This window comes from Cebus imitator, unplaced genomic scaffold (genome assembly GCF_001604975.1).
Source record: "Cebus imitator isolate Cc_AM_T3 unplaced genomic scaffold, Cebus_imitator-1.0 Scaffold43, whole genome shotgun sequence".
NCBI lineage: Eukaryota > Metazoa > Chordata > Mammalia > Primates > Cebidae > Cebus > Cebus imitator.
Window position 1 is genome coordinate 4,842,671 of NW_016107358.1, and position 14,403 is coordinate 4,857,073.

The 14,403-nt window shown below is 44.0% G+C and overlaps 1 protein-coding gene and 1 long non-coding RNA gene across 2 annotated transcripts in view; both read left to right on the forward strand.

Moving 5' to 3' along the window:
* The window catches only part of LOC108302956, a 1,688-nt gene extending 742 nt beyond the window's left edge, over window positions 1-946 (forward strand). Inside the window, exon 2 of the long non-coding RNA XR_001824609.2 lies at window positions 112-946. This is a non-coding gene — a long non-coding RNA (uncharacterized LOC108302956). The remainder of the gene's footprint in view (window positions 1-111) is intronic.
* The window catches only part of CUNH6orf52 (chromosome unknown C6orf52 homolog), a 365,015-nt gene that overhangs the window by 22,609 nt on the left and 328,003 nt on the right, over window positions 1-14,403 (forward strand). The window lies entirely within an intron of this gene.

Below are 14,403 nucleotides of genomic sequence, written 5' to 3' on the forward strand. Positions count from 1 at the left end.
CACCATGTTGACCAGGATGGTCTTGATCTCTTGACCTCGTGATCCACCCGCCTCGGCCTCCCAAAGTGCTGGGATTACAGGCTTGAGCCACCGTGCCTGGCCAATATCCAGGTTCTTGCATTGGGACTGATTAGGCAAACAACTTGACCCACAGAGAACAAAGAAAAGAAGGATGGGGTGATGACCCAACTGGGAACAGCCTGGAACCAAAGGAACCCAGTCAAGGGAAGTGGTGAGTGTGGTGCAGCCCCAGTCAGGAAACCACACTTTCCCCATGGATCTTTGCAACCTGCAGATCAGGAGATCCCCTTGTGAGCCCACACCACTAGGAGCCTTTTAAACATATGAATGTATGCTGATGCTTTCATTTTATCCTGAGCTCCCTCATCACACCCTAAATCCAGAGCTTCTTACTCAAACTTCATCAAGTTCTGCATGCCGTGTTATATGCTGCCCCACCAAACTGAGTTTAACAGTGCTGCCCAAAACTTTAAAAGCATTATCTAACTATTAACTTCTGTTCATTCTCATCAAGCCTTATTGTGTGATGCTATGCCCCTTACGGACATACACACTGTATGTCATTCAATCTAAAATTCTACTAAATATATGTTCCATAATTTCTTGCACCACTAAGAAATATAAAACCTTGCCAATTAAACTATGACAATACTTTTTTTAACCACTTAAAATTTTTATTTTAAAAAATTTAAAGGGGTTCTTTTAGACCAGGGATTTGCAAACTATAGCTCATGGTCCAAATCCAACCACCTGTTCTTGTAAATAAAGTTTAATTGAGAAGTAGCCAAGTTCATTGGTTTCCCTTTTGGCTGCTTTTGCACTACAATGGGAGAAGTGAATAGCTGGGACAAAGATAGGATGGCCTTTAGAGGCAGAAATATTTATCTGGCCAACCCCTGCTCTTGCTTCATTTAGACACATTTTTTAAAAATCACACTGGCCAGGCACAGTGGCTCACACCTGTAATCCCAGGACTTTGGGTGGCCAAGGCAGGCAGACTGCCTGAGCTCAGGAGTTCAAAACATGGCGAAACCCTGTCTTTGCTAAAAATACAAAAAATTAGCTGGATGTGGTAGCAGTGCCTATAGTCCCAGCTACTTGGGAGGAGAGGCAGGAGAATCACTTGAACCCAGGAGGCGGAAGTTGCAGTGAGCCGAGATCGCACCACTGCACTCCTGCCTGGGTGACAGACTAAGACTCTGTCTCAAAAATAATAAAAATTAAAAATCATACTTTATTTACACACAAGAGTATTATAAATAAACTGGTCATTCTTTACAATGACTAGGCAAGAAAACATAGATTTGTGGTCATTTCTCTAAAAACAAATATTGACTCCACTAAATTCAAATTTTGGCCCTGCTGATTTGTTTTCTGTCCCCTTTTTATTTCACTGCCAAATCATCATGTCATCTTTTTGAAAATATTTTAAATAGGATCAGCAATAAAGACTGGGCTTCTCATTTGGGATCACTGCTAGGGCTGAAGTCCTCTGACAGTTCTGTAGGTTGGAAAAAAACATTTTTTCCCATACCCTTCATAGTTTTTAGGTGCCCTCCCCCACCATAATGGAAGACAGATTAACAAAAGAAAAGCTGACATTTATTAGCATGTATACATACCCAGACCCAGAAGATACCCAGGGAAAAATTAATGACTCTCATAGAGGTGGCTTAGAACTCAGGCTTTAACACCTGTGACCTTCATCTCAAAGGAAATTGAGGGAGGCAAGTTATGGAGAGGTGACTAGGAAAAGCACAGTAAACACGGCTAAGGTTTATCACGCAAATTTAAAAATCAGTCCCTTTTCTACTGAGGAGCGTCTTTATTGACTTAATGGACAGTTCAGTGGTGTTAAGTATATTCATGTTGATGGCTACCATCACTACCATCCATCTCCAGAACTTTTCCTCTTTCCAAACTGAAACTTTGTACCCAATGAATAATAACTCCCCATTCCCCTTCTCCTCCCATCCCCTGGCAGCCACCATTCTGTCTCTATAGATTTGTTTATTCTGGACATTTCATATAAATGGAACCATATAATATGTGATCTTTAATGTCTGGCTTATTGCAGGTAACAATGTTTTCAAGGTTCATCCATGTTGTGGCATGTGTCAGAATTCTTTTTCAGGATGAATCATATTCTATTGAATGCATGTGCACCACATCCTGTTTACCCATTTGTCTGTCCATTTGGGTTGCTTCCACCTTTTGGCTATTGCTGCTATAAATACATTAGGTTTTTAAAGCAAGTTAGGTTTTTAAGGCAAAGTAATGGCTGAGGGTTACATTCTGCTAGCAGATCATCTTTTACAAACAGGCTCGAGCCCCAGGAAGACAGTGTTCCACTGGCTTCTTCTTGGAGGCCAATTTTCACAAAGCTCTCGAAGTTCAAAGAGCTTGGTTAAACCTTTTCCCCAGAATACTAAGACTCGTGGCTCTATACTTACATAAGTGTTCAATCATTTAGTGGTTCTTGGCACAGCAAGAAGGAGCTACTCTGCTTTAAGGTGACTTTCTGTCCTTACTTACATATCAAACAGCTGACAGCCTAGCTAGGCAACATGGCGAGACCCCATCTCTACAAAAAAGTACAAAAAAAATTAGCAGGGCATGATGGCGTGTACCTGTAGTCCCAGCTACTTGGGGGACTGAGGTGGAAGGATGGCTTGAGCCCAGGAGGTCGAGGCTGCAGTGAGCTGAGGTCATGCCACTGCACTCTAGCCTGGGTGACAAAGTGAGCCCCTGTCTCAAAAACAAACAAAAAAGCTGGATCCCTCTCTCAGTAAGGAAAACAGGGAAAACCACTAATTTCTGAAGGGACACTCCTTAATTAGGGCATTTTACAAAACATATAACATAATATTTAAGACTGTGTTTAGAATGGGTTAGAGTAGGAGTTACATTAGGAGTTAAGAAACAGCCGCTCATGGCTAAGGTACCAACTGCAGTCAGTTGAACTTTCACACCTTCCATGTTCACAGTGACCTGGGATGCTCTTCCTGCAGGCTCAGAGGTGGTCCCCAGGTTTGCCACGTGTCCCAGGCAAGATCCATGAGGAAAGTAGGGCACCTATTCCAAAGTAAGAGTTATTAGTTTTTTTAATTGTTGATATTTTATATTTTCTTTGAAGTAGCTCTTACTCTCGGAGCAAATACCAGTCTGGTTCCACAGAGACTTCGCTCTGGTTCAGAGTTTTCTCTCGAATCCTCAGTTCTAGGCATTCCACAGTAAGGGGGTAGGTCTCCAGCTCCAACTTGTTAGCGAACATGCTAGAAGATTCATACAGCCACTTTAAATCCCCAGGGCCATAGACGCACATATCTCGCCAATAGTGGCCTGTAAGTAAACAAGAAGACATCAAGGAAAACAAAGTAAAACAATCACCAAAACAAAGACATCTTGCATCCTGGAGAGAAAAAGCATTCTGGATTCGTTCAACTCTGAGATGAGTGTTTACTGTGTACGATACGCTGCTTCGTTTGCAAATGATTCTATCAACTGCATTTATTTGCAAAAGCAGCAAGGATGAGTCTGAAATAGAATTTTGTGGGCGAATGCAAGTTTCAAGCTGAAAAGTTGTAGGAATATGTAGCACTAATTCATTCAATAAATAAGACAATGGCTATTCCTGCTATCAGGTGACACTTCCTGGTGTCATCTTGATTTGCAAGATGAATCAGGCATCTGATCACATCTGGAGAGGCATATGTAAGGAAGAGAGAATTTCCCTAAAGTACAGAATAAAACATGATATACGCCCCAGAAACCCATGGAGTACTGTGGAAGTTAGGTCAAGAAGTAGAAATAAAGGCCTACATGAGGTAGTATGTTCTTTTTCTTGCGACGGAGTCTTGCTCTGTCACCCAGGCTGGAGTGCAGTGGTGTGATCTCTGCTCACCACAACACCCGCCTCCTAGGTTCAAGCGATTCTCTTGCCTCAGCTGCCAGAGTAGCTGGGGTTACAGGTGCACACTACCATGCCCGGCTAGTTTTTTGTATTTTTAGTAGAGATGGGGTTTTACCATCTTGGCCAGGCTGGTCTTGAACTCCTGACCTCGTGATCCACCCGCCTCAGCCTCCCAAAGTGCTGGGATTACAGGTGTGAGCCATCGTACCTGGCTGAGGTAGTAAGTAGTTTTTTAAAAATTGTCTCAAATTGGGCCGGGCGCGGTGGCTCAAGCCTGTAATCCCAGCACTTTGGGAGGACGAGGTGGGTGGATCACGAGGTCAAGAGATCGAGACCATCCTGGTCAACACGGTGAAACCCCATCTCTACTAAAAATACAAAAAATTAGCTGGGCATGGTGGCGTGTGCCTGTAATCCCAGCTACTCAGGAGGCTGAGGCAGGAGAATCGCCTGAACCCAGGAGGCGGAGGTTGCGGTGAGCCAAAATCGCGCCATTGCACTCCAGCCTGGGTAACAAGAGTGAAACTCCATCCCCCAAAAAAAAAAAAAAAAAAAAAATTGTCTCAAATTGTACTTTAGTTTCTGAAGCATCTTTGCGTAGCCAATAAGTGAGAATTTGGATGACTAAGTACACGTAGTCTTATACAGAAGACAGCACTATCGTGCTGTGTGTGGTTGCAAGTTTAGGATGTGAAGTATCTCCTTTTTCTTAAGGACTCTAGTCAGTACATCCTTCCCAAGGACTCCTCTCCTCTCCATATCGCCCCTTCTTACTGACTGCCTCATCTGTCCAACTCCAAGCTGGAACTAGAAGCCACACACTTCTCCCTCCCTCCCACAATGCTTCACCTTCACAGAAACCTGGGCTGCCCCAGAAACCGTGCTGGGAAGCCTGATCTCAAAATGCCCTGCCCTCTTCTTTTCCTTGTTTTATCTTATTGCTCCTTTAGCTGATATCCTACCCCTGGGGCGAAGCTGAGACCCAAAGCATTCACAGGGTGTGACCACACAATGGTGGTGGGGGATGGTTCAGGGTTGGCAGGCGCAGGGCAGAAGAGGGACACCATGTTCTTGGGTGTTGAAAGGACCCTGTACCTGGATGGTAGGGCAGAGTTTTAAGCCTTGCATGGTGTGGTTAGAGGCGTGGCTTTAGAAGATCACTGAATTTGGCAGCAGTGTAAAGGAAGGATTTAAGGATGAAGATGCCTTCTACTGACAGGCAAATGGTGAATTCATGTGCACAGCAGGAAAGGGCAAGGGACATCCATTATAGGAAGGGGCTGGGTGAGCTGAATTGGAGAAAGGAGAAGGGTAGCAAGGCACAGGAGCTTTTTTTTTTTTTGAGATGGAGTCTCACTTTTGTTGCCCAGGCTGGAGTGTAATGGCATGATCTCAGCTCACTGCAACTTCTGCTCCCGGGTTCAAGTGATTCTCCTGCCTCAGCCTCCCGAGTAGCTGGGATTACAGGCATGCACCACACGCCTGGCTAATTTTATATTTTTAGTAGAGATGGGGTTTCTCCATGTTGGCCAGGCTGGTCTCAAACTCCCAACCTCAGGCAATCCGCCCACCTCGGCCTCTCAAAGTGCTGGGATTACAGGCATGAGCCACTACGCCTGGCCAACATGGGAGCTTTCATTGGAACCAGGAATGCAGGTCACAGAAAGGAGGCAAGGTTAGAAGTGACGTCCGTTGGCATAAGGGAGAGGAAAACACTGGGTTAGTTTTGCTTCCTGGTGAAGTAAAGTTGCAGGAAGAGATGTGGGCACACAGACACATCCACGGATTGCAGTGTGGCCCATCTCAGTATTCTAAATGCCAAATTGGCCTAGGAGGCATGCCTTCAATATTCTCTCCCAGAAAACAGGCAGCTGCTATGTTTCAGTGCATGGTGGTTTCCCAAACTGCAATCTATGAAACATGAGAGTTAAGAGAAAGACATGAAAGAGAAGAACTACCAAAAATGGGAGCGGTGGTTCTGTAGTCAAATAAGTTCAAAAAAGATTGCATGTTACTCCCCATATCACCAGCTGACTGGCTCTGAAATTTCTGCATTATTTTCTCAGCATTTCCCAAACGGATTGGGCCATGAAACACCTTTTCTCATCACATCCCTGCAGAGCCTGGCATTACAAACAGCATGATGTTCTAACTTCACGTACTGCAGATATGTCCTACGCACGGGGGCTGGTTTCCCGACTGTCTAACCATAGTCTGCAGTAAGAAAATGCAGAAATTGGGCAGATTGGGGAACTTCTCTAGCAATCTGACATTACTGCAAAGTTCAGGCAGCTTTTTGCTTTTTTGTTTTTTTAATTAATCCTTTTCATTATATTTTGTAATGTTACTGCACAATCAATTGGAAAGAAAAAACTGGCTCTTCACATATGGGTAAGAAGCACATTTTTGAAGAGAAATGGCTTAAACACATTGTTCCCATAGACATTGTATTTTTTTGAGACAGAGTTTCGTTCTGTCGCCTAGGCTAGAGTGCAGTGGCATGATCTTGGCTCATTGCAACCTCTGCCTCCCAGGTTGAAGTGATTCTCCTGCCTCAGACTCCCAAGTAGCTGGGATTACAGACGTGTGCCACTATTCCCAGCTAATTTTTGTATTTTGGGCAGAGACAGGGTTTTACCATGTTGGCCAGGCTGATCTTGAACTCCCAACCTCAGGTGATCCGCCTGCCTCAGCCTCCCAAAGTGCTGGGATTACAGACGTGAGCCACCACACCTGGCCCTGTTCTCATAGACACATGAGTCTCATCTTAGATTAGAAATATTAAGAATAGGCCGGGCCCAGTGGCTCACACCTATAATCCCAGCACTTTGGGAGGCCGAGACGGGTGGATCACGAGGTCAAGAGATCGAGACCATCCTGGTCAACATGGTGAAACCCCGTCTCTACTAAAAATACAAAAATTAGCTGGGCATGGTGGCGCACGCCTGTAGTCCCAGTTCCTCGGGAGGCTGAGGCAGGAGAATTGCCTGAGCTCAGGAGACGGAGGTTGCGGTGAGCCGAGATCGTGCCATTGCACTCCAGCCCGGGTAACAAGAGCAAAACTCCATCTCAAAAAAAAAAAAAAAAAAAGAAATATTAAGAATGTTAACAAATATACAATGGCTAACTTTTGTTTTGCCATTTAATTAAGTGACTTCCATCATCTGTTTCTATCATTTCATTTTTAAATATGTTATTTTAACATACATACAAAGGAGGAAGGACTTAATTTCAAATAAAGGACAGTCCTTTAAACTTCAGAAACATGGCTTTTTGAAAAACTTGCTGCATCGCCCTTTTTTTTCATTTTGCCGAGGTTTGGTGAGGATTTTATCACACAGTGACATTCTTCATAGACTAGGCTGTGAAAATGACTGACTGAGAAAAATGAGTTCTCAGCTTCTGGGTCTGAAAGGAAGGGAGAGGGGAAGTGAGGAGAGGCTTTCCCACAGACTTTCTCTGAAGGCACTGAGAACCAAAGCAGAGCAAATCTCTCTCGTGGTTCACAAACAGGAGGTCATTTTCCTGCCCGTCTGTGTATTAAGATGACACATGAACTGCGAAGTATTTTGAAGAATTTTGTAACTTGTTTCCCATCAAGCAAGTGTGTGTGTGTGTGTGTGTGTGTGTGTGTGTGTGTATGAGAGAGAGCAGCAGGGAAGGCTCGTCAAATGCTACCATTTATAGTGTGTTCACAAGACTTGAGCACTTTCCGTGTTCCATCTAGCTATTACTGCAGGAAGCAGAGGCTGTAGGGAGGCAGGTTGCGGTGACAAAGCCCTAGGCTCCAAATCAGATGGCCACGTTCTGTTGCTGGTCCTGCCTCTCACTGGCACCTTACAGGCTTGCCATTTTCTTTCTCAGAGCCTCAGTTTCCATATCTATAAAGTGAGGAGGACCAGAGTTCTTAGGGTTCTAGAGCTCTAAATCTGTAAGAGGAAATAATCACTGCAAATCTCCTGGCATGTACTCAGAGCTGTTAATTCTTGACCACTCGCTGTATGAGCCAGGCACAATGATTTCCATGATCATTCCAGACAGACACTGTCATTCTAAATGCCCTTTCACCGTCTCTCTTTATTCTTATGGTGAAAATGGAAGTTCCAATGGAGAGAAAAAAAAGAAATGAGGAAGTGTTACCATGGCAGCCTTTGTGAATATCTTCCTGGAAAATCCACTTCACAGCTCTAAGACTCGTAGCTGAGATTTCTTGGTTCATGGATCCAGGGGCATCTACAGGGTTCATGGGAAGACAGACAGAAGTGGTTGGAATCAGTTGGGGAATTGTGGAGGGATCCTAAACAACTGTGTTCCTCCTGCAGGACATGGGAATTTGTGTATTTGTTCCCTTTGCTGTTGGCCCTTCTGTGCACTCTTTTTCTTTTCTTTTCTTTCCTTTTTTCTTTTTGAAATGGAGTCTCCCTCTATTGTCCAGGATGGAGTGCAGTGGCGCCATCTTGGCTCACTGCAACCTCCACCTCCTGGGTTCAAGCGATTCTCCTGCCTTAGCCTCCTGAGTAGCTGGGACTAAGGTGCACACCACCATGACCGGCTGGCTAGTTTGTTTTTGTTGTTGTTGTTTGTTTTTTTGTATTTTTAGTAGAGATGGAGTTTCACCATATTGGCCATGCTTCTCTCAAACTCCTGACTTTGTGTTCTGCTCACCTTGGCCTCCCGAAGTGCTGGGATCACAGGTGTGAGCCACCATGCCCAGCCTTTCTTTAGAACAACAAATGAATCAACAAAACAAACCATTGGGGGAACCACCTATTCCTTGATTCACCTCTGTGAATCTTTTGCTTAATGAGACATGGAAATTGAATGCATTAAAGACTTAATTTTTAGAATGTAACCTATTAGCCTCTAAATGATTTAATGTCTATAATAAGGATTCAAACACACAAACTACTTAGCTAAATTTCTAGAACACATTACAGGAAAATTATTTCCCTATGACAGGTGTTCTCAAAGGTTAGCATAACTCAGAATCACCTGGGCTTGAGAACACAGCTGGCCACTCCTCCCTGCAGAGTTTCTAATTCTGCAGATGTGGGGAGGGAGGCAGGTAATTTCATTTCCAAGTTCCCAGTACTGACTGCTCTAGGAACCATACTTTGAGAACTGCAGAGGTACAAGAAATTATACCTCTTGATGATGATCTTAGAATGCACGTTTTGGGCCAAGCATGGTGGCTAACACCTATAATCCCAGCATTTTGGGAGACATAAGTGGGAGGATCATTTGAGCTTAGGAGTTGGAGATCAGTCTGGGTAACAGAGCAAGATCCCATCTCTATTTTTTTTTTTTGAGACGGAGTTTCGCTCTTGTTACCCAGGCTGGAGTGCAATGGCGCGATCTCGGCTCACCGCAACCTCCGCCTCCTGGGTTCAGGCAATTCTCCTGCCTCAGCCTCCTGAGTAGCTGGGACTACAGGCACGCGCCACCATGCCCAGCTAATTTTTTGTAGTTTTAGTAGAGACGGGGTTTCACCATGTTGACCAGGATGGTCTTGATCTCTTGACCTTGTGATCCACCCGCCTCGGCCTCCCAAAGTGCTGGGATTACAGGCTTGAGCCACCGCGCCTGGTCCCCCATCTCTATTTTTATTGTATTGTATTGTATTTTTCAAGATGGAGTCTCACTCTGTTACCCAGGCTGGAGTACAGAGGTGCAATCTCGGCTCACTGCAACCTCTGCCTCCTGGGTTCAAGCAATTCTCCTGCCTCAGCCTCCTGAATAGCTGGGATTAGAGGCATGCACCACCATGCCCAGCTAATTGTATTTTTACTAGAGACAGAGTTTCACCATGTTGGCCAGGCTGGTATTGAACCCCTGATCTGAGGGTGATCTGCCCGCCTCAACCTCCCAAAATGCTAGGATTACAGGCATGAGCCACGGTGCCCAGCCTCATCTCTATTTTAAAAAATGCATATTTTAAGACTGGGCATGGTGGCTCATGGCTGTAATCCCAGCACTTTGGGAGGCCAAGGTGGGTGGATCACCTGAGGTAAGGAGTTCGAGACCAGCCTGGTCAACAATGTGAAACCCTACCTCCACTAAATACAAAAAATTAGCTGGCGTGGTGGCTCATGCATATAATTCCAGCTACTTGGGAGGCTGAGGCAGGAGACTCACTTAAACATGGGAGGTGGAGGTTGCAGTGAGTTGATATTTTGCCACTGCACTCCAGCCTGGGCAACAAGAGCGAAACTCTGTCTTAAAAAAAAAAAATTACGTTTTATACTTCTTTTGTAGAGGAAGAGAAGAGATCCCAACATTCTTCCACTCCATCTTCCCAAAACACAGGTGGAGTTGAGGAGATTGGTCTTATAGGGGTTTCTTTTAACTACAATTGACCCTTCAATAATGTGGATTTGAACTGAGTGGATCCACTTATACCTAAAATTTTTTCAACCAAAGCTCGATGGAAAATACAGTATTTGTGGGATGTGAAATCCACATATAGGAAGGACTGACTTTTCCTATACTGAGTTTCTTAGGGAAGAACTTGAGTGTGCATGAATTTTGGTATTTGTGGGGTTCTTGGAAAGAATCCCCCCATATACTGATGGATGACTAGATAGTTTCACATAAATACTAAATCTGCCACTTCACCATCTCCTTCTTTCCTGGTGTTTCCCTTGCTGGCAACCATGAAATAGTCTGGATTAGCATCCAACTCCTCCTCCTCCCGCAACTTTTTATAATGACAGTCCTCTCTTACTGATTCGTAATTGGCTGCTTTATATAAAAAGGTGATTATATCTGTATCCGAACACTTTTTCCCCACCTTGCCTTTTATCTCAAACTTTTCTTGTTTAAATAATTGTTTATATGTATTTTATGTTAGTGGGATCTTTCCGCATTATATTTCTTGGTGGTTATTATAAGAAAGCTATTGAATGTCTTACGTTTTAGTTCCTTCCTATCTTTTTAGGAAGTCATATAAGGGTGGGATTTGAGACCAGCCTGGCCAGCATGGTGAAACCCTGTCTCTACTAAAAATGCAAAATATTAGCCGAGCGTGGTGGCACGCAACTGTGAAGAAGAGCAGCAGTCTGTTGGTATGAGATATTTGAGGTTTTTTTGTTGAATTTTTTTAGGAAGTAGAAGAGTTTTTCTGTGGGGTATAGGTGGGGTTTTTTTTTTTTTTAAGCCGGGGGTGTTGCTGGGGGTGGGTATCACAAGGTCCAGTGTCACAAGGTTGGGTTATCAGGTAAGGCAGGGATAATTGAGGCAGGAACAATGGTAGAATGTTGCAAGGTTGGTTAATTGGGCTCTGCAGGAGCAGCCGTTTTCCTTTTTGTGGTTTTCCTGTTACTTCAGATTCTCTGGCTCCAGGAGGCCATCCAGAGGGTACGTGTGGGTCATGGAGGTCACCATGGCCTAACCATGGTACAGCCCATGGTGCAGTCAGTTTAAAAACCTTACACCAACCTCAGGTGATCCGCCTGCCTTGGCCTTCCAAAGTGCTGGGATTACAGGTGTGAGCCACCATGCCCAGCCTACTATATATACCTTGATGATCCTTTTTGGCAGCAAAGTGATTCTCCTCTTTTCTTATGGTGATATAATACAGAATTGAAAACTTTAATTTTTATGGCAACTGAGGAGTCTTTAGTATTTAGTAATTAGTTACTAATAGTTATAAATAGTTACTAATACTAATAGTTACTAAATACTAAATTATTTGGTAGTTACTAATAGTTACTAATTAGTTACTAATTACCAAATAGTAAAGTATAATTTTGTGTTCAAAAATTAAAATGAATGCCTTACTAGGGTTCATATTCAGTATCCCATTGCTGAATCTGGCTTCTTTTTATTTTTTTATTTTTTGAGACAGAGTCTCACTTTGTCACCCAGTCCGGAGTGCAATGGCATGATCTTGGCTCACTGCAACCTCCACCTCCCAGATTCAAGTGATTCTCCTGCCTCAACCTCCTAAGTAGCTGGGATTACAGGCACCTGCCACCACACCTAGGTAATTTTTTGTATTTTTAGTAGAGACAGGGTTTTGTCATGTTGGCCAGGCTGGTCTCAAACTCCTGACCTCGTGATCCGTCTGCCTCAGCCTCCCAAAGTGTTGGGATTACAGGCATGAGCCATGGCACCAGGCCTGAGTCTGGCTTCTTATTAAACTTGCCAATCTTTTGACATGCCTACTGATATGCACATGGATGGATCTCACTGGCACTCCACAAGGTCACTTTGTTATCAGTGTAGTGCTGAGTTGGTTTTGTTTTCAATTGCTTTTCTTGTTTTTAAATTATTAGTTATTATTAGTCTTGCAATTTAATTTGTTATAGCCTATTTGGCTAACACTAACCCTAGACTGCAGAGGTGTATGTTTGGCTCAGCAATATTTGGGTCTATAATGTTTCCATGTAAGGTATCTATCACTAAAGGTAAAGCATATATTTTCCTAAAACTTGCTTGTACGGTGTCGCTTCATTGGTGATGTGTGATGCCTGTATCTGCTATTTGAATAACTTGCGTCATGCTCTCAGAGTAAGAGTAACACTATTTCTGTATTAATGATTTATGCTTAGGTCTATTGTGTATCTGGCCAGGACTAGGGTCAAGTGACGAGGCGTAAACTCTCAGGGTCTTGTGAGTGCTGATCCTGAATGTGAACACCTTCTTGAGTTTTAAACCCCAGGTGTTTCACATGTCTCATCCTAATCTTGACCTTGTGGTCCATTATAAAATCCTATACATAAGGCCATAAAAAAAGTAGTCATTCAAGGCTGGGCACGGTGGCTCACGCCTGTAATCCCAGCACTTTGGGAGGCTGAGGTGGGTGGATCACCTGAAGCCAGGAGTTCAAGACCAGTCTAGCCAACATGGTGAAACCCCATGTCTACTAAAAATACAAAAAAAAATTAGCCAAGTGTGGTGGCACGCATGTGTAGTCCCAGCTATTCCAGAGGCTGAGGCAGGAGAATCACTTGAACCTGGGAGGCAGGGGTTTCAGTGAGCTGAGATGGCACCACTGCACTCCAGCCTGGGCAATAGAGTGAGACCATCTCAAAAAAAAAAAAAAAAAAAAGTCATTCATAAACGTTGTTAACATGAGTTTCAGAATCCATTTCTCAAATTCTTTGTTGAAGAATTTGGGAATAAGAAGTAAAGTTGGGCCGAGTCTAATCACATTGTTCCTTAAAAACAGAGAACCTTTCCTGCCGTGGTCAGAAGGAGATGGGATGAGGGAAGAATGGTTAGAGAGATGTAATGTTGTTAGGTTTGAAGATGGAGAAAGGCGACCAGGAGCCAAAGAATGCGGGCAGCGTCTAGAAGCTAGAAAAGATGAGGAAACATGCTCCCTAGACCCTCCAGTCAGGACTGCAGCCCTGCCAATGCCTTGAATTTAGTCCAGTGAGACCCACGTCAGTCTTCTGACCCATAGAAGATCATAAATTTGTGTTAAAACAGCCACTGAAGCCAAGTGCTGTGGCTCATGCCTGTAATCCCAGCACTTTGAGAGGCCAAGGCGGGCAGATCACCTGAGGTCAGGAGTTCAAGACCAGCCTGGCTGATGTGGTGAAACCCCGTCTCTACTAAAAAAAATACAAAAATTAGCTGAGTGTGGTGGTGTGCACCTGTAATCCCAGCTACTCTGGAGGCTGAGGCAGGAGAATGGCTTGAACCCCCACAGGTGGAAGTTGTAGTGAGCCTAGATCGCACCCTTGCACACCAGCCTGGGTGACAAGAGTGAGACTCTGTCTCACAAGCAAGCAAGCAAACAAACAAGAAAACTCAACCACTGAGTTTTTGTCCATCTATTAAAACAGCCATATGAAACTAACACACCTCCTGAGATAAATGAACATTTTAAGTATTGGTTTTTGGTTTTTATGTATACGGTAGCTTGTCGGGCTGGAGCGTGGGGATCTGGCTTTACTATTTGAGGTGTGAATAGCAGTTCCAGAATCCCCACTTGTTCTAATGAGCAGAACAAGCTGCTTTCAGGTGGAAAGACCCCAGGGCCTCCCTTGGTGCTGCAGTGCCCGCCACGGTGGGCTTGAAGTGCTTGAAGCAGGAAAGTAATCTTATCAAATTCTGATGCTACAGTCGTTGCCACCAAAGCTGTTAACTGGATATTGTTGCTGAAACTCAAGGCCATGTGGAAAGGTGTGTCTATTCTGGTGGGAGCCAGAGTTCACTGCTGCTTTCCGAAGCCCATAATCTCTATCTGAATGAAAGAGGGTCTATCACATAAATTTAAAAACCGTTTTCAAGAGCTAAACAAAAAATTGAATCTTCTGATTGAAAGTGCCCCCCTTTTTTGTTGTTTGTTTTTAACTTGATGTGGAGTCTTACTATGTTGCCCAGGCTGGTCTTGAACTTCTGGGCTCAAACTATCCTCCCACCTCAGCCTCCTGAGCAGCTGGTATTATAGGCATGTAACACTGAGACTGGCTTTCAAAGTACCTATTGAGTGCCAGTTAATTTTTTTTTTTTTTTTT